Here is a 24564-nt window from a genome sequence, read left to right on the forward strand (position 1 = left end):
GTTGGTATCATCTTTGCCTATCACCTTGCATGTTATGACGGGAAAGAAGTATGAAAGGCACTAAAAGATGGAGAAAAAGCCGAAGGTGGGATTGTCGGGCGAGCAACAGTAGCCAGCTACCGAATTTGGTTATAATAGCAACAGTAACCAGAGCGCGGTTGCGGGGTGGGTGTCGGAACGTGGTGCCGAGAGGGGGCATGGGCGTTCACAGGCTGTGGGAGGTGCATGACTGGGGCTGGCCACGGTAGCCAAAGTGGGTAATTTCTCCCAACTCCACCAAACTTGGATTTAGTGCTCCACCAATTTGGTGAATCTGGGGGCAGATCCACCGTTTTGGTGGAGCAGATCCACAGTGGAGCTGCTGGATATAAAAGCGTTTGGCTACAAAAGTTGGATCCAAATATGGTTTTGATGAATTTGGAGCCGGTGGAGCTCTACCAGACAAGACAGTCCCTAAGTGGGTATCAGCTTGGCGGGAATGGGCTGAATTACCCAAGCTGGTGACACTAAACAGCTAAGGGCATATGAAGAGATATGTTAATTTTGTGAGTCACAAGAGGAGTTATCCTATTCCTACTGCAAGCTCGCTTCCCCTAGGGAAGAACAACTGGCTCGCTCCTCCTGATGACCCTCCGATAAAGGACCAGCGTCATATCAAATTGTAAAAGATAGGTTTTCTTTAATTTGTATTTGTTTTTGTTTCAACGGACAGATCATGTATACATATATAAGTAGATGCATGAGAAAGTATACAACGATCATCAGGTGGCAGGTTGGATAAAGCCCATGTAGGGGGATTGCCGGCCTTGCGGCGGCCACATGTAGGTCATCTTCCCACGCTTGGCAAGCTCAAGACTCGACGACGACAAGCGCTTGAGCTCCACCACCAAGAAGCAGCAGGCATCGTAGGTGATGGGGGCCCCGTAATTGGTCGGCTCCATGGTGCCCATCGGCCTGCAGATGCAGAACCTGCCGTCGCCTAGGTACGCCAGGGTTGGCATGTCCCGAGGCCTCGAGACTCGGCCGCTGCTGATGACGCACTCCTCCCAGGGCCAGGGGAACGTCTCCGGCCACACGTGCCGCATGTTGGAACCGGTGGTGACCACCGAGTTCTTGATCTTGGAGCTGGCTTAAAGTCGGCCCGGCTCATTACCACAAGCCTGCGCTCCCACAGGTCCCAGGTTCACTGAAGCTGACAACATATAAGGCCTTTGGGCCTTACTCAACCCAAAAGACTAGCCTGATAGGTGAGGGTTCTCCCGCCTTATATGTTGTGCTCCCCCACCATCGCTACATGATGTGGGACTAAACCCCAACAATCTCCCCCTTAGTCACACATCGGGGTGCCCCCGCCATATGTGACGCTCGAGATTTTTTATCGGGTTTAGCTTTTCTGACCATGGGCTCTGATACCAATTGTTGGAACCGGTGGTGACCACTGAGTTCTTGATCTTGGAGCTGGCTTGCAGCCGGCCCGGCTCGTTACGAGCCTGCGCTCCCACAGGTCCCAGGTCCACCGGAGCTACAACATATAAGGCATTGGGCTTTCCCAACCCAAAAAGACTAGCCTGATAGGTAAGGGTTCTCCCGCCTTATATGTTGTGCTCCCCCACCATCGCTACACGATGTGGGACTAAACTCCAACAATCTCTCTCTTAGTCACACATCGGGGTGCCCCCGCCATATGTGACGCTCGAGATTTTTTTATCGGGTTTAGCTTTTCTGACCATGGGCTCATGATACCAATTGTTGGAACCGGTGGTGACCACCGAGTTCTTGATCTGTTAGAGCTGGCTTGCAGCCGGCCTGGCTCGTTACCATGAGCCTGCGCTCTCACAGGTCCCAGGTCCACCGGAGCTACAACATATAAGGCCTTTGGGCCTTACTCAACCCAAAAGACTAGCCTAATAGGTGAGGGTTCTCCCGCCTTATATGTTGTGCTCCCCCACCATCGCTACACGATGTGGGACTAAACCCCAACAATCTCCCCCTTAGTCACACATCGGGGTGCCCCCGCCATATGTGACGCTCAAGATTTTTTTATCGGGTTTAGCTTTTCTGACCATGGGCTCATGATACCAATTGTTGGAACCGGTGGTGACCATCGAGTTCACACAATCTTGGAGCTGGCTTGCAGCCGGCCCAGCTCGTTACAACGAGCCTACGCTCCCACAGGTCCCAGGTCCACCGGAGCTACAACATATAAGGTCTTGGGCTTACTCAACCCAAAAGACTAGCCTGATAGGTGAGGGTTCTCCCGCCTTATATGTTGTGCTCCCCCACCATCGCTACATGATGTGGGACTAGACCCCAACAGTGCCCACTCCACAGTACGCCGAGACGAACGCGAGCTCGTTTTCGGCCAGGCGCTCCACGGGGGGCTTCGGGAGCGGGACGGCGTGCCAGCTGCACCCGCCGGGGATCAGCCGGAGCTTCTCGAAGCCGTAGATGCCGACGAAGAGGATGGTGTCCATCCTGATGACGGTGCCGGCGGCGGCGGCGTCTCCCGGTCCGGGCACCAACAGGGGGAGCATGGCGGGCGCGTCCCTGTAGCTGCCGAACGCGCGTGGCGAGCCGAAGCCGCGGCCCTTGGGCCACCACCGGACGAGGCGGCCCTCGGCGTCGCGCATCCGCGGGCTCGCCTGCCGCTCCCAGAAACCGTAGCCGCCGACCTGCATCACCGTGTCATGGAACACGGTGTCCCAGAAGTCGTAGGAGGCGCCCAGGACGGCGCCGCCCGAAGCGGCGAAGGCGCGGCAGCCGGTCGGCGAGGGGAAGCGCGCGACGGGCTGCGGGGAGCAGGCCGCCGCCACCATCTTGATCTCCTCCTCGTCATCGGCGACCAGCAGGTCGTACACGAGGTGGCCCTCCTCCTCGTCGTGCACCACCAGAAGCGGCCGGTCGGCGGCCATCGGAGTCGGACCGCAGCAGCCGCGTGCGTAGCAACGTCTCTCGCCGCGCGCAGCCAGGGTTGCGATTTATAGTGCGTGCTGCCTGCCCACCGACCAGATCTCGGAATCCTAGCTTCTGACGTGTTCTTCGAAAAAAAAATTGGGTGCGCACGGCCGGTTGAGCCCATCGCCCACCTAATTTATTTTCCTGTTCTTCTCGGATACGGCTGCTGGAAAATCTATGGCTTCCGCCTCCTAGCCCTTTGTTGTCATGTAATTTTGGTCTAAAAAAGGCCTAAAAGTATATACTCTCACCGTGATTAAAAGCAATATATCTCTACTCTCTTCTCTACACCTTGTTGGATTTATTATGGGCTAGGCCCATTTATGAATTTAATAAATCAATAACTCTATGGCTTGTAATTGTGGGTATTACTATTTGTACCGGATTGGAAGTTAAAAGGACGTTGACTCAACTTAAATGATTGGAATTGATCCGTCTAATTTGAGAAGTTGAGAAACGGACAAAGGCGTGCCACACGCGCGCGCGCGCGCCGCCGCCGCCGCCGGCCGGGGCCGGGCACGGGCTCGGGCCGGGGCAGGCGTGGCGTGTTATCTTTTTAATACCCACTAACCACGGGAGTTTCAACTTGAAGCCAGTCTGACTCCTGATCTCCTGGAGTCTCTCCATCTTCCCGTCCCGGCGCATTCCTCCGGGACCTCTCGGCTTTTCCTGTTAATCTTCCAACTCCAGTTAAAGAGAGAGGACTCATCCAGAGACATAGTTCAGTTGCTCGATGGCCTTCCTCATCTTGTAACTCTGCGCGCACGGAGGAGCGAGAGGGCAGGTGCCTCCGAATCCCTTGTTGTTCGAGACCTTGCTCGGGGGATCGGCAATTAGGTTTTTGGGGAGCGTCTACGCGACTGCCCGAAGAGTTTCCGTCTCTGTACGCCTACGTTGTCGATCGCCTTCCTGGAGGAGCGTACGCCTACGTCGTCTTCTTCCCGATCGCCGGCGTCACCATCTTCTTCCTAGAGGGAGGAAACACCTTCTTCTTCTACGGCATGTCAAGGGACGTTGCTGGAACTTCAGAATCGCGGATGGGAGGGTATGATTGTTACATCATCTTTCTGTTTTATGTTTTACATGTTTCAGCAGTTCATCAGTTTGCTTCATATCTTATATCTGCTCATGCTACAAATATGCTTATGTCTGTTCATGCTAGAAATATGCTCTACATATGTGTTTCCTTCTTATAGTTCTGTTGTTCAGTATATAGCTTTATGCTTGTTGTAGATATGAGATGTATATCATGCCATCTGTTTCTCTCTGTTATTCATGAATCAAGTTCACATGCTTTTGATCTTTATAAGTTTCACATGATATATGATCTAGCATGTATTTTCACCATGGATATAATCGATATCATGATTACAATGATTAATAATTGTTTATATGTCATCATCATGCTGTTGATTTATGGAATTAAAATGACATGGAAAGTGCCTATTATCCTAACAATCCAAAAACCTAATTTTAGGCATTTTTCTATCAGAGGTTTTGCTGCCGTGTTAAAGCCTGATCCTTTTGATGGTAAAAACTTCTTGGTTTGGAAAGCTAAGATGGAATTGTGGCTCACTGCAATGTCATGTTATCATGTCTTTGAGGGCAAACCTGCTAACTTGTCTCCTGAGGATGAGGCTAAGTTTAAGGCTGATGACAACCTCTTTCGAGGTGCAGTGATTAGCGCACTTGATCCAAAATTCCAGAAAAGCTATATCATCCTTCCTACAGGGAAAGAGCTGTGGGATGCACTTGTTGGAAAGTTTGGAGTTACCGATGCTGGTAGCGAGCTGTATCTCATGGAGCAGCTGTATGACTATAAGATGGTTGAGAACCGATCTGTAGTGGAACAGGCTCATGAGATTCAGGCACTAGCTAAGGAACTTGAGCTCTTTCCATGTGTCTTACCTGACAAGTTTGTGGCTGGCGGTATAATCGCCAAGTTACCACCTTCTTGGAAGGACTTTGCTACCTCACTCAAACATAAGAGACAGGAGTTCAATGTGGAAGAGCTCATTGGTACTCTTGATGTTGAGGAGAGAGCGAGAGCAAAAGACAATGGAAAGAGCGTTGAGACCTCTACTGCTAATGTGGTGCAGAAGAGAAACTCTAGATTCCGCAAGTTTAACAAGAAGAAGAAAAACCAGAATAAGCAAGAGAACTCAACTAAGCCTGTTCAAACAGCACAGTTTAAAAAGAAGAACAACAACAAGAGAGATGGAGGCTGCTTTGTTTGTGGCAGTGAACAGCACTGGGCAAGTGAGTGCCCTGAGCGCAAGTTCAAGCAGGAAAAGAAATCAGCAAATGTTGTCACTACTGATACTGGAGAAGGAGCATCTGGGTATGGTAATTCTTTACCATTTGTTCTTTTAGTATGTAATTCACCTGAGTGGTGGATGGATAGTGGTGCAAATATACATGTGTGTGCTGATGTTTCTCTATTTTCTTCCTACCAGGTCGAGAGGTCTGGCGCCTTGTTGATGGGAAATGGGTCGCGTGCTCATGTTCTTGGTGTTGGTACGGTCATTCTGAAGTTTACTTCGGGAAAGACGGTGCCATTGAAGAGCGTGCAGCATGTGCCCTCCATCAAGAAGAATCTTGTTAGTGCATCTATGCTATGTCGAGATGGCTACAAAATTGTTCTAGAGTCGAATAAATGTGTTGTGTCGAAACATGGTTCCTTTGTTGGTAAAGGATATGATTGCGGAGGTTTGTTCCGCTTATCACTACATGATGTGTGTAATAAAATGGTGAATTATGTTAATATTTCTGATGAGTCGGATTTATGGCATTCACGTTTCTGTCATGCAAGTTTTGGCTGTCTTATGCGGTTAGCAAATCTAAATTTAATTCCTAAATTTAATTTGGTCAAAAAGTCTAAGTGCCATGTATGTGTTGAATCAAAACAACCCCGCAAGCCTCACAAGGCTGCTGAGGCGAGGAATTTAGCACCTCTAGAACTTGTCCATTCTGACTTGTGCGAAATGAATGGAATTTTGACTAAAGGCGGTAAAAGATACTTCATCACTTTTATAGATGACTCCACCAGGTTTTGCTATGTGTATCTCTTAAAAACAAAAGATGAAGCGTTTAATTATTTTAAGACCTATAAAGCTGAAGTTGAGAATCAACTTGAGAGGAAAATAAAGCGGTTAAGGTCCGATCGAGGTGGAGAATATTTCTCTAATGTTTTCGATGAGTTCTGTGTGGAACATGGTATTGTTCATGAGAGGACACCGCCATTCTCACCACAATCCAATGGGATTGCAGAAAGGAAAAACCGCACTCTAACAGAGTTAGTGAATTCCATGTTGAGTACAGCGGGATTATCCAAGGAATGGTGGGGTGAGGCAATTTTGACAGCATGTCATGTCCTGAACAGAGTCCCAACAAAGAACAAAGAAATCACACCATTTGAGGAATGGGAAAAGAGAAGATTAAATCTCTCATATTTGCGCACTTGGGGTTGCTTGGCTAAAGTAAATGTGCCAATCAACAAAAAGCGTAAACTTGGGCCTAAAACTGTTGATTGTATTTTCCTTGGCTATGCCTTTCACAGCATTGGTTATAGGTTCTTAATTATAAAATCTGAAGTTCCTGATATGTATGTTGATACAATCATGGAATCAAGAGATGCTACTTTCTTTGAGAATGAATTTCCAATGAAAAATACACCTAGTGAAACAAGTCATGAGACTATAATTCTCCATGAACACGAACTGTCTATTCCAACAGAACATGCTGAAGATTTTCATGTGCACATCCCTGAGAAGGATGACACTATAGTCACTCAAAAGAGCAAGAGACAGAGGGTTGCAAAATCCTTTGGTGATGACTATTTAGTGTACCTTGTGGAAGACATACCAACCACCATTAGAGAGGCATATTCTTCTCCTGATGCTGACTTGTGGAAGGAAGCAGTAAGGAGTGAGATGGATTCTATTATGTCTAATGGAACTTGGGAGGTCATTGACCGTCCTTATGGTTGTCAACCTATAGGTTGCAAATGGATTTTCAAGAAAAAGCTTAGGCCTGATGGTACAATTGAGAGGTACAAGGCAAGGCTTGTGGCCAAAGGATATACCCAAAAAGAGGGTGAAGATTTCTTTGACACCTATTCACCAGTTGCTCGATTGACTACAATTCGCACCTTAATTGCCGTGGCTGCCTCTTATGGTCTTATCATTCATCAGATGGATGTTAAGACAGCTTTCCTGAATGGAGAGTTAGAAGAGGAGATCTATATGGATCAGCCAGAAGGGTTCATTGCGGATGGTCAAGAGAACAAGGTGTGCAGGTTGTTAAAATCATTATATGGCCTAAAACAAGCACCTAAGCAATGGCATGAAAGGTTTGATAATACTCTCACATCTTTCGGTTTCTCTGTGAATGAAGCTGACACATGTGTGTATTATCGATATGGTGGGGGTGAAGCTGTTATGCTGTGCCTATATGTTGATGACATCCTGATCTTTGGATCAAATCTCAATGTGATTGAGGAAGTAAAGAAACTTCTGTCGAGCAATTTTGAAATGAAAGATTTGGGAGAAGCTAATGTTATTTTAAACATCAAGCTTATTAGAGAAGGTGATGGTAGGGTAACTCTATTACAATCCCACTATGTGGAAAAGGTACTAAGTCGCTTTGGTTTTAGTGACTGTGATCCTGCTCCCACGCCTTATGATCCTAGCGTGCTATTGAGGAAAAATCGAAGAATAGCAAGGGATCAACTAACATACTCCCAGATCATTGGCTCACTCATGTACCTGGCGAGTGCAACAAGGCCTGACATCTCATATGCTGTGAGTAAGCTGAGCCGGTTTGTGTCAAACCCGGGAGATGATCACTGGCGTGCTCTTGAAAGAGTGTTGCGTTATCTGAAAGGTACTATGACTTATGGTATTCAGTATACTGGATATCCAAAAGTACTGGAAGGCTATTGTGATGCCAACTGGATTTCTGATGCTGATGAGCTTCATGCCACGAGCAGATATGTGTTTCTGCTTGGAGGTGGCGCTGTTTCCTAGAAGTCTTACAAGCAGACTATCTTAACGAAGTCTACAATGGAAGCAGAACTCGCTGCATTGGACACTGCTGGAGCTGAAGCCGAGTGGCTTCGTGATTTCCTGTTGGATTTACCGGTAGTTGAAAAACCGATACCGGCTATCTCAATGAACTGTGACAACCAGACTGTGATTACAAAGGTCAACAGCTCCAGGAATAACATGAAGTCCACAAGGCATGTTAAAAGAAGATTAAAGACTGTCAGAAAGTTGAAAACCTCCGGAGTTATAACGTTGGACTATGTCCACACGTCGAATAATCTGGCAGATCAATTCACTAAGGGACTGTCACGAAATGTGATAGAAAGTGCATCAAGAGAGATGGGTATGAGACCCACATGAAATCTACTGTAGTGGTAACCTGCTCTATGTGATCGGAGATCCCGTGAAGTAGAGTGGTGAAACAAACTATGAGTAGATTGAGAGGAAAGTTCCCTACGAACCTATCTCTGATGTATATCTTTTTCCTTCTGTAAGGCAGGATGGTTTTTACCTTAATGTACTCCGAGAGTCTTATAAAGATGAGATGTTGTCCTACAGAACATCTTTTGAGAAGTACACCTATATGAGTCAGACTGCTGGTCATAGTCTATGGGACCTGGGTTATCCCTAAACACTCATGAAAGGCATAGAAGTGTGACTTATATGCTTCAAACAGCGGGGATGCTTGTTGCAACCTAGTACCGGCAAAGGATTTGAGTGAATCTCACCTCACACAAAACTGTCAATTCAAGGCTTAGTCCATTATTCAGTTGTGACTGAGTGAAACTCTTATTCTAGGTGGATGTTCAACTTAACAGTCTCCATCGAAACACTGGTATATCAAAGAATTATGATTCTAGAACTATACAGTTACAAACCTTAGAGTTTGGTGGGGATTGTTGGATTTATTATGGGCTAGGCCCATTTATAAATTTAATAAATCAATAACTCTATGGCTTGTAATTGTGGGTATTACTATTTGTACCGGATTGGAAGTTAAAAGGACGTTGACTCAACTTAAATGATTGGAATTGATCCGTCTAATTTGAGAAGTTGAGAAACGGACAAAGGCGTGCCACACGCGCGCGCGCGCGCCACCGCCGCCGCCGGCCGGGCCGGGCACGGGCTCGGGCTCGGGCCGGGGCGTGGCGAGGCGAGGCGAGGCAGGCAGGCAGGCGGGCGTGGCGTGGCGTGTTATCTTTTTAATACCCACTAACCACGGGAGTTTCAACTTGAAGCCAGTCTGACTCCTAATCTCCTGGAGTCTCTCCATCTTCCCGTCCCGGCGCATTCCTCCGGGACCTCTCGGCTTTTCCTGTTAATCTTCCAACTCCAGTTAAAGAGAGAGGACTCATCCAGAGACATAGTTCAGTTGCTCGATGGCCTTCCTCATCTCGTAACTCTGCGCGCACGGAGGAGCGAGAGGGCAGGTGTCTCCGAATCCCTTGTCGTTCGAGACCTTGCTCGGGGGATCGGCAATTAGGTTTTTGGGGAGCGTCTACGCGACTGCCCGAAGAGTTTCTGTCTCCGTACGCCTACGTCGTCGATCGCCTTCCTGGAGGAGCGTACGCCTACGTCGTCTTCTTCCCGATCGTCGGCGTCACCATCTTCTTCCTGGAGGGAGGAAACACCTTCTTCTTCTACGGCATGTCAAGGGACGTTGCTGGAACTTCAGAATCGTGGATGGGAGGGTATGATTGTTACATCATCTTTCTGTTTTATGTTTTACATGTTTCAGCAGTTCATCAGTTTGCTTCATATCTTATATCTGCTCATGCTACAAATACGCTTATGTCTGTTCATGCTAGAAATATGCTCTGCATATGTGTTTCCTTCTTACAGTTCTGTTGTTCAGTATATAGCTTTATGCTTGTTGCAGATATGAGATGTATATCATGCCATCTGTTTCTCTCTGTTATTCATGAATCAAGTTCACATGCTTTTGATCTTTATAAGTTTCACATGATATATGATCTAGCATGTATTTTCACCATGGATATAATCGATATCATGATTACAATGATTAATAATTGTTTATATGTCATCATCATGCTGTTGATTTATGGAATTAAAATGACATGGAAAGTGCCTATTATCCTAACACACCTAACAAGATTCTAAAGTAATCATCATCAGTGATACCAAATACATCCCGACTCCATTTCGGCTCCCCTTCTGCGTCGTTCTGCGTTCAAAAGCAACGGATACGAAGTCCAGATCTGACACGAACTCCTTAGGCCTCGTTTGGCAGCTGGGGATCCAATCCAGGAGATGAATCAATCCAGGTCTGGAATTAGTTGATTCCCTTGTTGTCACTCATTCCAGGTCTGGGTTTTATTCCCCAGCAGAACCAATCCAGGAGGCTCCTATTTGTTGTTCGGTTTGGCTAGGGATGAATCCAGGACTGCTGATAGCATGTTCACATATCTAGGCATTTAACTAACACAACAGAATATGATCAAGCTTGAAACAATTCAAATTGGCATGCCAAGCAAAACCCAACAGAAATTTCACGGCCTGACAAACAGATGTAAGTGCTTGTCATCAAAAAAAAATTGAGATTAATGTGCAGTACCAAAGCTACAGTAGGGTATCAAAGACCCGAATCCAAAATAAACGTGAAGGCTGTTGAACTTGAACATAAATAATAAGTTGCAAGTCCCATTTAACCATGGTATATTGGTGCCCATGGCATAAGATGAGCTCCCACTTTAACCATGGTATATTGGTGCCCAACTACCGAACTACTACTAATCTACGAGAAACAGGAAGCAACTTCACAACGGTCACTCTTCTAGTGATAGACTTTTGTAACTCCCACTTGCTCCAGTAATTCAGTTCCAAATGGTGCTAGAGGGATCTACAAGTAACAAGAAAAGGTATTTGTTAAGAAAAAGTATTGCTAGACAAATAACAAGTGGAATAGTTCATTGCATTGCACAGCTAGATTTGGACCTGCAACTTTATTAATGATACTGACAAAGTCCTACAAGAGCAAGAGTGGACAGCTAAACTACGCCTACTTGCAAGGTCCAACTTCAGTCATCATTTACACATACTTACCCCCTGAGATAGTGTACATAAGCATGCTCATGGGATAACTTGTGGCATGCACAGCATGATAATGTATTGAAGTAGTGAATTGAAGTACTGAACTGCTCCAGAATTCAGAAACTCACTTTGTGATCAACGACATCGCAGAATTCAGAAACAAACTGAAGTACTGAACTGCTCCAGAATCAAAATAGAGAGATAAAGAACTACAAATATAGTATATCAAAATAACATGAATAACTGACGGGAACTAGCCTTGCTCTGAACTACCTTAGCTGAGAGTGAGATACTGGACCATTCACCTCACCAATGTGATTTGTAAAAACTCTACTGGTCGGCCTACTAGTTTGGTTGACAGTTCAAGTCCTTCCCTTAAATAATTCTAGCACTAGTAGGCACACAACTGCATATAACTCCGGCTCCTGTTATATTCATGCAACCGGCTATAGAGGTGTTATATTCATGCAACCGGCTATAGAGGTGATAATTGAGTATTTCAAATAACTTTACAACTGCAGTCACTACTACTTCTCGGTAACTGGCTTGCATAACAACAATGTTACCGGTTTGTTAGTAACCAAATAATAACAGAACTGAGAAGAGACAAGCATATAGCATAAACCAAGTCCACGCCTAAAATTCAAACACACATGTTAGAAAAAATAGAATATTCAGATGTTGCAAGCAGCAGCATAAGCTTATGCCCACCCCATTATCCTGATAAAAAGACAATAGGCAGGATTTCAGAGTTTTAGACTGATTTGAGCATTTCAGAGTTATTCACTCCATTATCACAAAGAAAACTCTACCGCTTGCACCAGGCCTGCCCTTCATTCCTTGCATTTCTATTGATCTAAATAATTGATCTAAAGAACTTCCCTAGATAGGAGGCAAAAAATTAAAGACAAAAGTGTATCTGTTGCTGGCTATCATGTGCAGTTTGAGAATAAATATGCGAGTTAGACTATCATGTACAGATTGAGACAATAGCTGCATCACAGCAATGTATCCATTCTACCAAGCTATTAAAAAGATAAATTTATGCAGAACCCCTTCAGCCCCACGCAATATACACACACGCACGCACACACAACCAAGTGAGATCAGTCTTTTGTTTAAGTCTACACTTCATCAAGGGACTGAATGAACAGTACTGCGCCTATCTACTAAAAAAATAGCTAAGTAGGCCTTGCCTACTATACAGATGAGTTGTGCTCTTCTAAATAGTACAGTTCTTGTTGACAAGTGATCAATGATTTACAATGAGTTGAGGATCCAAATATGCTTCAAACTGTTGTTTGACTTTAATAATTATAAATAGTACAGTCATATATTAATAATAATTTAAACTAAACAATTAGAGCTGGACTGAAAATACTGAAACTCTGAACCCTGAACCTGAAACTCTGAAAGACAGTTTTGACATCAATCTTGGGAGCTTAAGTTAGAACAGTTTCGTTTATGAACATGGATGCCAGTTTACAGCAAGGTTAAGGTACTAAGTTTACTCATCTAAATGACGTAAATCTTACTGATATAAGTCCATTAATTAGCCACTAAGGTACTAAGGTACTAAGTTTACTCATCTAAATGACGTAAAAAAATAGAAGGAAAACATCAAGTTTTCAGCAATTAAGTAGACTGGCCTGTTAGACCATCGCACTTTTGAGCCAAACCAAAGTTGCTTCTCGATCTAGTTCACACCCATATTGTGCCAGATTCCAGCACCAGTATCAAAGCATGACCATGGTTTGGTAACATTCAATTCAAGTTGAGGACAAGGCATCCAATTCCAGTTACAAATTGCAACTAGCTGATAGAAGGAAAATAAAAATATTAAGCAAGAGAAAATTAAAAATTTAGTACTCAGAACTTGCAGTGTGAATTTCTTCAGAAAGCATTCTGTGGCAAGAGGATTATGCTCCACATGGTGCTATCGCTAGCTGATGAAATCCAGCGACTGTTGGCAGACAAGGATGTAGCACACATGAGCCGTCCTACACACTTGAACTTGTTCTGAAAGTGACGAGATGCTGCTATCCAGTACTGTACCCAAGCTACTAGGAGTAGTATTCAGTTTGGAGTATTAGTTTGGCAGTCATCAATTGATGGTTTACATCATCCTTGCCTATAACCTTTACAAGTACAGTACTCCACTATCAATCCTATACTATCATGTATGTATCCAAATTAAAACAGTATTGCCGCACAAATGGAAAAGAAAACATCCAGACTGGTGCTCAAAGAATAATAATGTCAGCGTGGCCTCATAGGGATTCCTCTTTAATTTCATCTCCTGAGATCTACTAAGAACACACACAAAGTGGCAGCTAGCTAGCATGGACCACTAGCTGTTCGACGACTCATTCGGGAGAAGCATCTCATCGCTGCAGGCGGACATCTTCAACACGAGCTCTACTCCTCACGTCCTGGACTCCCCGTGTACCCCGAACGGCACCCAAATATCCCAAATACTCCGGATCCAAGAAGAGACGCGCAAGAACCAAATCAAGAACCCTAAAATACATGTCTGGACGAAGGGGAGAGAAGGGGAGAGCGAGGGGATCACCGGCGAGAAGGACGAGGAAGGGGAAGGATGTACGCCTGGAGTCGATGGCGTCGTCGTCGCCTCACACCGCCCCGCCCCGCCTTCGCCTCCACTGCGGGAGCTCGTGGTCGCCTCACCTCTGGTTCTCGCGTCGCGTCGTACCTCACGCCGCCTCCCTCCAGGATCCGATCCGGAGGGTAGGAGGTGTGGCTTTGTTCCGGGCTGTGGAGGGAGCGGAATGGCCAAACCTGGCCCGTTTCTTTTCCGGGCCGTATCTAACCGAACGATCAATCCTAGAACGGCCTGACTTCAAACCGGGTCATGTCAATCCGGGCGGATCAGGCCACGTTCCGGGCCATTCCGGGCCAAAACGAACGAGGCCTTAGGAAGACTCGATCCGACGAACTCTTTCCGCGTCCGACTTCAACGTCATTGTGTCCACGTGTGCAAATCTGTTATTATTTTTACACCTTCATCCAATCGTGCGTGCGCCCAAAAACTCCAATGAGTACGTGCCCACCGAAACCGAGTCTCATTACCGTGTGTTCGTGCAAATCCACAGAAATTTATCCCTGTCCTGTTAGGAGTACGTGACGTGGGAAATAAAGGAAACACCAATTTACCCTTTGTTACCCAAACCAGATTCTACATGACTCTTCTTTACTTTTGTAGACGATTTTCAAATTAAGAATCTATAATGATACAAATATAATTTACAAAAAATGAAATTAAAATTAGAAAAAATGATAGGGATAAATTCCCTCTGTAAAAAATAAATCAAACTCCTAAAAAACAAATAAATTGGATTTAGTTAAATATTTTTCTTTTCAATTTTGTACTGTCGTAGCAGATTATTTAGTTGTTTTATCTCACACAGACAAATAGTATGTCAGACTAAAAGAAGTTCACCTTAGGATCTCGTAGTCGTAGGCGGTTGTGATGAACAGGGTTGCTACACTACGAATTAGATTGATATGATTTCAGGTGATCATGTCAAAACTTGAATTATGTTCTAATTGAACATGAATCTCAAAAGGACGGATCTAGCTACAAATGTAATGTTGCAAGTAGTTTTTTTTATAATAATAGTATAACACACGGTTACATATAAATTATAATGATATTATTTTCTCGTGCAACGCACGGGCATGATTCTAGTATATACATATAATTTTCAAATAAGATGTTCAAATTAAATTTTGATTGCACCATTAGATTTTTTTATTGAGATCTTCAAAATAATACCACACTTGACCATGTTTTGAAGGAACTTTTTTGAATATTTTTTAAACGCTGGGATAATTTTTTGTGACCGTGGAACAATGGTTTCAATTTAATAATAAAATTGTTCCGCCTCCAGGAAAAAAATGTTCTGCATAGAAAATTATCCAAATGCGGTCTTGTTTTGAAGATCGATCATAAGTGCAATCAAAATTTGATTTAGATACTTAGTTTAAAAACTATGAGATTTTTCTTCAACAATTTTTTGTTTACTAGTGAAAATGCACGTGCTACACACACACACACACGTGGATATCAAAAGAAAACTCTACTTTGAAACAATAGGATAATACCCTGATTTAGAATCAACTACTAAGCTGCTATACAATAGGCTACAGTTACATTACAAACTCCTGATGCATGAAGTACATAAACATTTCAGTTAAGCTAATATCCCCATCTATCACATCAAACCACTTGCAGAGCTTGTGATTGAAGTATGTTGACACTTGACAGTGTAGCTTGCCTACCCTCTTACCATCATCAAAATATGTCTTCCTTGTGTTCTTGGATGCTTAGTATAATCTCACCATCTTCCCATTCCCCTCCTACTACTCCTCACATCCTCATAATATAAAATAAAGATTGTCAAAGAAACCTTACTAAATTTTTGATTTACTGAAAGAAACTTTAGATACTTTAGAAGCTTGGAAGTTACCAAAAAGGCTTGTACTCAAAGCTATTTTTTTGGATCAGTGTTTGCTCACTAAAATTACTTTTATTAGCCCATAGTAAAAAAAAAGAACTATAATATGTAGGATAGTATATAGAATAGAACAATATCATATCTAGCCTATGAAGATTAGCAGTAAAAGGAGAGTATAAAGTTGGAAATTCTTCCTATGAAAACCTCCATTGCCAATGCGTGAATTGCAATCTTTGTTGAGTATTACACCCGATTGCATTATGGATATCAATTTGCCATTCAACTGAACCTTCCTCCAATAGGGATTATTGTTGCACCATTTCAATTGGAATTTTCTTCCATCATGGAGTAGTTCTCCTTCCCCTATTGCTTTGTAAAACTTATTCTTAAGTTGGTCAGCAAGCTCTTTGCTGGCTCAGTGCAATATATCAGGTGGGGACGTCTCTTCCCCTCCGTTTTTCTGTCAAAAAAGTGGAAATATAAAGTAATTTGTTTTACAGTTTTTAATCTGAGAGTCTACTCCATTGACTATATTGGAGTGTAATTAAAGAAAAAATTTACCATCTTATCCCCATTGCCGTCAAAAGCAATGTTGTTGGCCCAAGGAGCATCACCCTGTGCAGATCATGCCTGAAGGCATGCATCACCCGTCCACCTTGCTCTCTTGCTCCCTATCCAATTCTAGTTCCTGTCAATATCATTTGTTCATGACAATTAACCGAATGAAATAAACTCAACTAAAGATCTCGATAACCCATCTAAATCCCTCACAAGCAACATTAGACAAGGGAGGGAGCCCTCTATGGTTCACTTCCGCATTGGGGTTTCAGTTGAACTGACAAAAATCGGTAATCAGTTTTCTCTCTGCTGAAGAATAAAAAATAGGTAGGAGCTCCCCTGCCAGCAGATCTTTTGCCGTGTAAAATAATGTTTTACAACCTTGCTAAGACATACACTAAGACAAACATACTGAAGAATGTTACTGTTAATTTGATTAGATGAAATCATGAAATTGGCGTGTAGATTTTTATTATTTCTTGAAACTCCACATATAGCATTAAACAAAGTTCAACAACAACAATAATATAATAGTAGATAAATAAATTTTGGATGCAACTGAACAGATTATTAGTTACCTGGCACAAATCTTGTCGAAGTAGATAACAAAACCTGCAGGAGACAAGAAGCACCAAAATGTCGACCGTGGCTATCATCATCAACAATAATCAAATCAACTCGTGCAAACCTGCTGCGAGATGTCAATTTACAGCATGAGTTACTTGCTGCTGAGCCCCGCCTTCGGCCTCCCTCTGCAGGTCAACAACAATCAGCGCCTGCGTCACTCCGTCCTATCCGCCGTCGGCTGCATCGCGCACCAACACCATCCAAATCCAGTAATAGAACACAGTACCAGTGTGCGCGCGAAAGCCAGGAGGGAGGGGTTGTGAACCGGAGAAGAACGTACCAGCGATGGAGTCGTCGTCCTCGGTGCGCCGAAGAGGAAGCAGATGGCGTGGAAGATCTCGACTGCGGGCGGGAAGCCGATGCCGCCGCCGGTCGAGGTCGGTGTTGATAATGGACCGGTCGACGACGCGGAGCCCTGCGATGGAGTCCTTACACACAACACACCTCCGTGGTGCTGCCGGTCACGAGTCCGCTCGGCGCTTCCCCGCCTGACGGCCCGTCGTCCATCGTGCCGGCAACAGTGGCGTCCCCGGCGCCCCCGCGAGGGCATGCGCGTCCGGGACTATGGTGCGTCGTGAATTCTGCGAGTGGGTAGCGGGAGAGGGGGCGGGGTGGAGGAGGAGATCTGTACTGCGTGATTGTTACGGTGGAAACAGAGAGAGAGGCGTGGGTCGGGAAGGGAGGGTGGGTACGTGGGCGGAGCGACGCGGTGGTTTCCTTCGGCCTCTGCCTTCGCCCAGTCAAGCCGCGGGTGGGTACGCGGGCGGGTACGTTCGTCGTAGGTGAAAAAAAAATGCCGACCAAGGCGTGGTCCATACGGGAGATGAGGCAAAACACACTGTCACATAAGTATCGTCCCTCCGCGGTCCACCCGTCATTTGTACCTTAAGCGTTGGATGGAAAATCAAGATAGATCCAACGGAGATCTTGGGTGGGTAGGAGATTTTTAGGTAACACGTATTTTGTAATTCATTCGTTCCTTTATAGTATAGATATATACGGATTCCTAGATGTGGGCCCAGGGGTGGGCGGTGGCTGGGCAACGAGTGAATACAACTTTCTTTTTCTCCGGACTTGTTTGAAACTCACCTTCAAGTCAATTTCAACGAGGCAAGCCAAAAATAAGTGCAATTGAAGCAATTTTAAAACGAGCCACAAGCCTGCTCAATGAGCTTTTTGTCCAGCCCTACTGGTTAAAGACCGTCTAGGCAGTGTATAACCCCCTCCCCTGCACAAGCCCATCGCAATCCGCCCCACTGCTCATTTACTATTGCGGCGAGGGCATCACCGCCGGTTTTGGGGGTCAGTAGTGGTAAGTCGGTGGTGATGGGACCCCCCCTCCCCAAAAAAAAGCCCTCATCAATGACGGTTTTGAACCGGTGATGACACTCACCTCTCCCCCCTCCCCACCCACCATTACCGTAATTGTTTCATGGGCCGGCGGTGATGGACCACCTATTCAACAAGGTAGGAATTAAATAAGTGGGTAGAAAACAACCTTCGAGTCAAATTTGGGCCTCTCCTTGATCAATTGGGTGAAAAGAACCTCTAAAATGAAAGAAAGAGCCTTTCCATCAAATTGATCAACCCAAAAATAAAATTTAGCCAATAAAATAAGTTGGAAATTGAATGGGCTGATAGTTACCAACCTTAGAATAAGGGAGTGATAGGCATTTTTCAAAAAAATGGGAGCCTACATGTCCAATTGGGTGGAAAACAGCGGTAGTAATGATGAAAAAATGGTACAATTTTGGGTATAAAATGAGAAAGGCGCAGAGAAGAAGAGGGGAGTATATATAGCCTCAACCCCCCCCCCCCCCCCCCCCACACACACACACCGCCGATTATAATCTACAACTAGTTGTGAAAATCCCCCTTCAGTTCAAGCTACAAATTGTTAATGAAGGGGGAGGGCATCACCGCCGGTGAGCCCATCTCGTAATGGGTACACGCGGGTGCCCCGGTCCTGATGTCGCACGCGCACAGGAAGCCTTTGTCATCGGCGGTGAGGCCGATGACCGAGCCGAGCTCCGGGGCGTGGAGCCCGCAACCCTAGAACGGCAGCTGCCACGTCCCCTCCGCCCGCCACGTCAGAGTGCCGTGCTCGTCGGTGGCGTCCAGGGAGAAGCTTGTTTCATTGTTGCTGAAGCTAGCCACAGTAACTCTGTCATGATCTAGTATCCTATTAGCTTCAGTGAAAACAGGCAACGATGTGTTGCTCTGCATCCTACAGTCTTCTTGTTGACAATTCCTTACCCTCGTGTTGCTGCTGCGCGTGTCTATCCATCTCACACCGCTTTTAGCTGCGGCGTGCTCCGGCTCAACAGGTTCTTCTTCGCCATCTGGTCCGCCACTGGTCGCTGCTCTTCATCATATCTCCAGATTGACTGCATGAGTCAAGTTCATTTTTTTCGTCAGATGTTGTGCCGCAATTGACAACATTAGTCAGACCGGGAATTAGCTAATAAGTATCGATGAAATCACAGTTCCATGCCGTCAAACAAGCATCAGCAAGGTGGCAACTTGCCGACAACACCCTGAACAACTACTTAAAAGCTGTGCTGTACAGCATGAACAGCCACATTTTCAGTTTCTTGTCAGACGCCAAGTTTCTTGAAGATTTTCTTTTTCCCCGCAAAACTGTGCCCGCCCCGAATGGCACTGCTAAATAAATATGTTGAAAAGGCACTAGTAATGTAAGGAGTAGCAATGGGGCGATCGAAATCATTATTCGTATTAGAAGCTACAGCAGTTCTGCTTTTCGTCGGACATTGTACTGAGACAGCACAACTCAGACTAGAAATTTTTGCAATGAACAGATGAAATCCTTATTTCCTCTGAAAAAAAAAGTTACAATGGCACAGTGCTGCCAGTATCCTAAATCCTGCACAAGCTACTGTTCCATTTTGTAGCTACAGCATGAAACACCACATTTTCAGTTTCTTGTCAGACACTGTTTCTTGAGAAATTTTGTCAGGATTGTGTTGAATTGGCGTTGCTCCAGCACATCTATACAATGTTTCTGGCCCTGAAAATAACTACACACAGTCAATGCCATGTATGTACTCGACTCTTTAGATACGACAATAACGAATCTGCAGGAAAATCGGACTGGGGGGAAAGAAAAGGAAAAAAAAACAAGAGGAAGTCGCGGGAGTAAATTTTCTGGCGCTTTTGCCTGATTAGCAAATATTTTCGTGCGTTGCAACGGGAGAAAAAAGAATATCAAACATCCATGGAAAACAACATGAATGGTACTTTATCTATTGATATTTTACCTTTTCTATAAAATTAAAAGCTATAATTCATTTATGATGTTCACGGCATCCATAATATTAAGCTAATGTTAGCTGTAATAAAACATTGTCCTATTAAGTTCATATAAAATTGAAAATACAATCATGATAATTTTTTTCCCGTTACAAACCATATACATTGATACTCAAATATCGAGTTCTATGACTTCCTTTTTGGACTCATAATCAAGAATTGGTCTATCCGCTTATGATTACGATGGGAGACATCTCTAAGTTTTTCACATGTAACCCTGGTCAGAGATTGCATTGGCAAATATATATAGTTTAGAGACAAATTAATTTGGACCAGATCGAACAATAAACTGGTCAATATTTCAGTTTAAAGTTTGGTTAGTTAGACCAAAATTTTAATAGGTTGTAATAAGATAATTTTTTCTAATCAAAATAGCATTAACATCTTGGTAGTGGAAATCTCTTCTTAAAGAGGGTCCAGAGTTTAAAAGATCCACTCTATTTTCCATGTGCTAGTTCTCATCTTAGAGAGATGCATTGACTTAGATTGAATTAGACAATAAACTGCTGTAACATGATGGTGAAAAACTTTGTTTCTTAGAAAAAGCTAATAGTGGAAAGGCCCATAATATTATATTTATTTATTATTTATTTTTTAGTTTATTGAAAAAACAAAAACCACAGGATCTATTATTTATTTTTGAGTTTATGAAAAAATAAAAACAACAAGAGCGAAGGAATTAGGAAAGGACGAAAAAATGAATGGGAGAAATAGGGAAAAAACGAAAAAGACAATGCAAGCTAAAAACAGAGAAAAATGGAAACGGAACAATAGAAAAATTGGACAAGAAAAAATAAATGGGAAAAAAGAAAAAAAAGACAAACGGAACAACAGGAAGAAAGGAAGAAAAGCATGAGAAGAGAAACAAACAGAATCAGACTCTAAGATGTAAGAAATAGAAACGCACCTGGAGCCAAGGTTCGACGAAAAAAAACAGAAATGGACTCTTCAGAAGAAACAAAAATGGATAACAGATTAACGAAAAAGAATGCGAAGAGGCCAGATAAAAAAATATTGGGTATAGATTAGAAGCAAAATAAGATTTTTCTAGTTTCTCTTGTATCCTTTTCTATTTAGGTTAGAATTCTAATTCAAATTGGATAAAAATATCTATCTAGGTTACTTTAAGAACCTTTTTGGAATCGCACTCCGTATCACGCTTGACAAGAGCTATTCTAACTCATATGAACATGGGTTATATATAGAAGTCCGAATGAAAGAAACTCTCCATTGTTTGGTAGTTAGAGGGAGACATACAAAAAAATGGATGGACAAAAAAATGGGTTCAAATTTTTGTCTCTTTATTATTAGGTATAGATATAGATTTTCCATCTTTGACACAAATTCTGAGGCATAGAATTCAGAATCCATCTGGAGAGGTGTCACCAAATAGTAGCAAGGCAAAACATTTCCAACATCAGTTCATCTAAAAACGGAAAGGGACACAAGATAAGGAAGGAGAGTTACATCAGTTGATAATCTTTTGACGATAGAGCCACTGTTGGTGCTTCAAATGGACTGCATTCGAAGATGTAAATGCTTTCTTGCCGTGTTCAAACGGTCTTGCTCGTGCCTGGACAACCGTGGGGGGCATCCGGACACCCGCGCCTACAGTCCGTTTCGGTTTGGCGTGCCCACGCAGGGCTCACGCCACCCCCGAGCGTCACCAGCATCAAGAAGAGGGGGAGGGGGACCAAATGCCCAGCCGGCACCGGGAGGAGGAGAACCGATGCGTGGCATCACAAAACGAGGAGGGAGATGCAACACCCGATATACTTTTAAAACATCCAGATGCAACACTTGCAACATACGTGTGATGGCAGGTGAAAGAAACACTTGCAAAAATAACTAAAAAACACTTGAAAACAACAAAAACAACTAAAAAACACTTGGTGCTTGCCAGTATCTAGATGGCCTAGGGAAGGACTAGGTGACCTTCTCGGTGGAGTTTTTTTTTTGTTGGGAGGCTCCTATCGGTATTCATGGTTTGAGAACCACCATTACGGAGTGGAGAAAGGGAAATGCATTAGTGGAGCTTGAGACTTCATAATTCAAACGAAATTTAACCGATTTGTGACACTTGGTTCTCCAATGTGGGTTAGGGGGTTGTGGCAAAAACCAAAGACCATGAGGGAAAATCCGGATGTCTCCTTGCCTCTCCTTTAAGTTCTTGGATTCCCTTCTTGTTTTAGATTCTAGCTTTGCTTGTTGAGTGCAAGTTCTTTTGTGTGACAACTGGGTTCTTTATCTTCTCTAGTTTTATAATGCTTTCTAATGGTTCTTTCTCTTAGTGTGACCATGAGCTTCCCACTAGTTTTTTTTATCTCGTAGGTTGTATATTTTGTGTTAAACGTTGCATGTTGCTCTTGTCAGAATTGTTCACCATGATTCTTTAATCTGCGTCTTGCTAAGACATGACTAGTGTGATGGACCTAAGATATCTTTAGTGTGCTCTTTATAGTTCTCTAGGTGCCACCGTGTAAGTGGGTGAATCGAAAGTAGCAGCTTTTGCATAGGCTAAAAGATTCAACCAACATACAACCAAGATCGTACATGATTCAACATACATGTCATACGTTACATAATGTTCACAAATACAGTTCCATATATTAGAGTACGATTAAAAGTTATTACAAATAAAGCTGGACAACCCCATGGAGACAAACTAGGTTGAATGAGACATTTGTCCAAAAGTTCTTATAACTGGATTTTAAGTTCGGCTAACTCATTTGGTGACATCCTATAGGGTCTTCTCGAGATAGGTGCTGTACCCAGCACTAACTCGATCTTAAATTCTACATCCCTATCAGACGGTACACCCGACAACTCATCTGGAAATACATCAGGAAATTCATAGAATACTGGAATATCGCATAGGGTAGTGGCTTGAATAGCACAAGACAAGTTTTTGAAGATCAAAACTCTAGAGAAGTGGTACTAGAAAAGCATTACTCCCCTTTGGTTCTCTCAACATAATTGTTCTAGTGGTAGTGTCAATGAGAACTCCATGACTCCTCATCTAATTCATGCCCAAAATCACATCTATTGCTAGTCCGGGCAATACTATAAGATCCATAGTGTACTTCCTCTCTTGTATAGAGATGAGCACATCTCTCACTATTTGATTTGTAGAAATAGTAGCCCCAGCTAAACTTATACTATAACCACCTTTGTCTACTTCAATTATCTTCTAATCATGCTTAGATGCAAATGTTTGGCTCATAAATGAATGAGAAGCTCCAGAATCAAATAAAACAATGGCGGGATGTTTGTTAACAAGAAACATAATGGCGGTGACAACTTCTCCTACAGGGATTTCTTCCACAGCTGTGTAATGCACGTATCCAGGACGTGCTTTTGGATTGACCTGTTTCTGATTACCCTGGTTTTGATTGCCATTCTTCTTGGGATGGGGGCACTCCTTGGCCCAATGACCTAGCTAGTTGCAGTTAAAGCATGGCTGGTTGCTTCTTGGTCTTGCATTGCCCTTAGGTATGGCAATGATGAATGCCCTACAGAATGTCTTCTGAGGGCGATTGGCTGAGCTTTTGGCTGAGGAGGCCTATACTTAGGCGCTAGTGGACGGAACTGTGGCCTGGCTGCCACTAGAGCTCTAGACTAAGATGACCCTGAGGCACCTGCCTCTGCTGCTCTTTTGCGGCCCTTTACTACTGCGTGCAAGTTGTTCTGATTCTATTGGGTTAAGGCATCACTGACAAACTCATTATAGGTGGCATACCTTGAGTTAGCCATGGTCTTCATCAGTTTGGTGCCGAGGCCTCTCTTGAAGCTCTTTATTTTCTTTTCCTCTATGTTGACAAACTCTAGGGCATATCTAGACAGATTGTTGATGGCATGTATATACTCGGTAAGGGTTTTGGTCCCTTGAGTAAGTCTCATGAACTCAGTGGCTTTCATGCGCATCAGCCCCGGGGGAATGTGATGTCCCCTAAAGGCTAACTTGAATTGTTCCCATGTGACCTGTGCGTTTGTAGGTAGAGAAGATAGGAAATGGGTCCACCATATCTCTGCCGGTCCCTGCAGTTGATGGGACGCATATTCGGCCTTTAGATGCTCAGTAACCCTCAACAGATGGAACTTTTGCTCTATCGTGTTAAGCCACTCATCCGCCTAGAGCGGTTCTTTGGCCTCTTTGAAGATAGGGGGCTTAGTGTCTTGGAAGTCTTTGAACGAGCTGTACTGATTTGGTTCAGGCCCTTGATGTTGTTGGCGGGCCTGAGCAGTGTTCTTCGCAATGAGGCACAGTGCCGCTTCCATAGCTCTCTGATTTCCCAGAAATTACGCGAAGAACTCATTCGTAGAAGGTGACGATGGTGGTGGTAAATCACCATCATTGCCACCCTGGCTGGTGCCTGCCCCAACGTGGGTGCGAGTCATCTGCAAAATTGCAACAATAAGTGATTATTGATTGATGTCAGGAGATTACAGATGAATTGTGTAACCATGCCAAACTAAAATTACTAGAGAGAATTTTAAATTCATACAATAAAACAGAGGCA

General features: G+C 44.0%; 1 long non-coding RNA gene across 2 annotated transcripts; it reads right to left on the reverse strand.

Annotated features, from left to right (window-relative positions):
* Positions 1–15148: 15148 nt before the first annotated feature.
* On the reverse strand, positions 15149–17378 carry LOC136505625 (uncharacterized). 2 transcript variants are annotated; one of them, XR_010771271.1, is made up of 5 exons: positions 16995–17378; positions 16776–16839; positions 16666–16699; positions 16091–16217; positions 15149–15989 (listed from the first exon to the last, which is right to left on the reverse strand). It is a non-coding gene; the product is annotated as an uncharacterized lncRNA (long non-coding RNA). The 2 variants fall into 2 exon arrangements; XR_010771270.1 differs by having other exon boundaries at positions 16776–16892.
* Between the last annotated feature and the right edge of the window lie 7186 nt (positions 17379–24564).

Source organism: Miscanthus floridulus, chromosome 14 (assembly GCF_019320115.1).
Source record: "Miscanthus floridulus cultivar M001 chromosome 14, ASM1932011v1, whole genome shotgun sequence".
Lineage (NCBI taxonomy): Eukaryota > Viridiplantae > Streptophyta > Magnoliopsida > Poales > Poaceae > Miscanthus > Miscanthus floridulus.